Genomic DNA, 3730 nt, shown 5'->3' with positions numbered 1-3730 from the left:
AAAGATAATATTTGGTGCTTGGAAGACTTTTCCACCTTAAATGGAGGATCAACAATTGACTACAAAGAATCTAATGAATGGTAGTGGGAGGATGGGTGTCCGTGTCCCTTTAGTCTTTATACCTTTCTTACCCAACAAAATGGTGGGAATTGATATAATTATTAAAACTGATCAAATTTTCATTATGTACATACATACTAGTCGTGAGAATGATGATCACCATATCTAGATATTCTCTCCACATTTTTTTTAAATAGTGGATTTGTAAAACAGATCAACTAACTTGTTAAGAGTTATTATTTTAACTCTCTCACATACATGAGTGTATTACTGGTTAGAGATAACGAATCCCTTGTTTTTAGAAATTTTGACCGGTTTATTTTTTGAAGTTAATAAAATTGTATAAAAAACAATTTGTGTTTGATTGCTCATTGAAAAGCTACTTATGATTCGATGACCGATCAATAGTTGGGCACACATCATGGAAGAGTTGTGTCACTTACAAGAGATACGATTGGTTTTTTTTTTATATATTAAAAATGGTTTGACTATAAATACATTGTTTTTTTATTAAAAAAAGATTAATTATTTACTTTTATAAACATAACTAAAATCTCAATTCCATTTATAGCGGCAGTTGTAACTGTTTTCGTAGAAGAACTTTGTGTGTATATATATATATATATATATATATATATATATATATATATATATATATATATATATATATATATATATATATATATATATATATATACTAGGTTACAACCCGTGGGAACCACGGGTAAAAAATTTATAAACAAATTATATCATTAATAATAGTTAAGTTTGTTTAACAGTTTTCCTATTGATTATTTAAAATTAATATTAATATATATTTGTAAAAAAGTATATAAATTCGAATAGATGCTAAAGAGAAACACAATGAATAATATAAATTACAATGCTATATAAAAAATAAAATATAAAAAATGTAATAAAAAAAATAAATAAACACAATTGTTTGAATTTAAAAACTACAAAGCATTTATAAATTTATATAGAGCAGAATATGATCAAATTGACCTAATAATTAAAATTAAATGTAATTGATATCATTGATATCATACCTTATATATGAAATCGGATTTGATAATAAGATGCTCGTAATCGGGTATATAATGACTTTGAGTTAGTATGTACAGTTGTAATCTTTTAGTAAAAAATGAAACAAAACAGGGCGTTGTTTTCTATCAATTTGTAGGTTAAACAATATACTTTCATTTTGATTCTAAGTTGGTCATTTGACCTAAAATCATTAATAACACCACTGTTATTATAAAAAGTGATTTATTTTAAGTAATTTCGACTCAAAATCCCTAAAATAATGGTATGTAATTTAAAGATGTACAACTGTATCAAATACCCTAAGAGATTGCAGAGGATCATGACATCAACTAAAATAGTGGTATGGTATGTAATTTAGGTTGCATTTATGACATCCCATGGAACTAAATGATACCATACAAGTTTTCTAAAGTTATCTTCTATACGGTTGGCAAGGGCATTTTCGTCATTTATCAACTGGTGGAGTGACTTTTGTTTTGATGTCTGGTGGAGGGCATTTTTGTCCTTTTTTGTCTCTTTGTAGTGTATACATGTACACTATGTATTTATTGATGTACAATGTAATACTCATGTTATAAACACAAATATGTGTGTTTATTTTCGGTTTATAGTAAGATACTTTAGTCTTGCCATCAGTATGGTTTAAACACAAAAAAAGTGCAAATCCAAATTGAAAAAGAAACCCAAAAAAAACCACAAAAAACAAAAAAAAAAAGTCCCGCCAAAAAAAGGAACCAAACGGTATCAAACAAAAGGAAAGTTGTACTTTTCAATTTGGCGTTGGTTTTATTTAGAAACCAAAAAAATGCAAAAGATCCAAAGTTTTATGGCTACTTGAACACTTTTTATATTTAGAAACCAAAAAAATGCAAAAGATCCAAAGTTTTATGGCTACTTGAACACTTTTTATAGCAGGTAAACTAAAACACTGAGGGCTGCTTTTTCATTTTTCTAGAAGTGTGAGGCAGTAATTGAAATTTATATTTTATGTGCAAGTAGTGGAGGATGTGATATTTAAGGTATTTGAGATCAAAGTAAGTTCGACTAAAAATCCCTATAATAGTGATACAGAGGCCAGATGAAGCTGCAATTTTGGGTCAAGGTTGGAAGTACATGATACAACACAAGCTTTATAAAGTTATCTTCTATAAGGTTGGCGAGGGCATTTTCGTCCTTTGCACATACCATTTTTTTTATCATGTACTGTTTAAAAACATTTTTGTTTCCTTCTTTTATTGCATATATATTGGCGAGGGCATTTTCGTCCTTTGAACATACTTATAAGATGAAAAAGAAAAGTACATTGCCTTAATTGGTAATTTTTTCGATTTTTATTGCATATATATTGCTAATAAAACTTTTTAAAAACATAATTGTTTTTTTCTCTTACACCATCAATAGACACACATATCCCATGGAACTACATGATACGACACAAGCTCAATAATGCAATAAAGTATATTCAAACATTCAAACAAATAAAGCAAAACTGAAAGACACATAAAAACATAAACTATATACCGCTGTACAGAAAGTTACCATTATGTCCCTGGACTATTAAAATAAACCATTTTCAAGTATTGAAACACATAAAATACAAACAATTTACAATGATTCACCCAACAGTTTAACAAATCAGATTTGGGATAACTTAAGTATTGTAGCCTTTTGTAAGCCCGTAAAAAATAAATTAATTTGGACATTTTATTTGATTGGTAAATTCATGGTCTTATCTCGACATGGCTTCTTTATGTCTATAAGGTTGACGAGGGCATTTTCGTCCTTTGAACATACCATTTTTTTAGTCCAGTACTGTTTTGTACTTTGTAGTGCTTAATAAACGGGAAGATATGATTACGTAAGTATGTGTTAACAACTACTCTGATTGCAACAGAATGTTGAATTGGTTGAAAAAGAGAACTGGATACCCAAGGGTCATGTCACAATTGGTGTCACATCTGGAACATCTACCATTCTACCCCTAGAATTTACCATTCTATTTAATTTTTTCATATTTGAAACATCTTTTTCATAGAGAAAAAAAATACTTATACCAGGAAAAAGAAAAGTACAATGCCTTAATTGGTAAATTTTTCGAATTTTATTGCATATATTTATCGATAATAAAAATCTTTAAAAACATATTTGTTTCTTTCTTTTACACCATCAATAGATAGACATATCCCATGGAACTACATGATACGACACAAGCTTTATAAAGTTATCTTCTATAAGGTTGGCGAGGGCATTTTCGTCCTTTGCACATACCATTTTTTTTGTCCTGTAGTGATTAAAAACATATTTGTTTCCTTCTTTTATTGCATATATTTATATATATATATATATATATATATATATATATATATATATATATATATTGGCGAGGGCATTTTCGTCCTTTGAACATACTTATAACATGAAAATAAAGTATAATGCCTTAATTGGTAATTTTTGGACTTTTATTGCATATATATATCGCTAATAAAAAAGTCTTTAAGCATTTATTGAAACTCAATGATCCCACAACGTATTGTAGCTTTATTTTCTTCAACACTCTTAAGTCTTAACTTCATATAATAGTTTTTTGGTTTCAAACAATTATATCTTTTCGTTTTACATTTTT

This window comes from Lactuca serriola, chromosome 4, assembly GCF_051521515.1.
Source record: "Lactuca serriola cultivar US96UC23 chromosome 4, Lser_US96UC23_V15, whole genome shotgun sequence".
NCBI lineage: Eukaryota > Viridiplantae > Streptophyta > Magnoliopsida > Asterales > Asteraceae > Lactuca > Lactuca serriola.
This window is presented reverse-complemented; position numbering follows the sequence as displayed.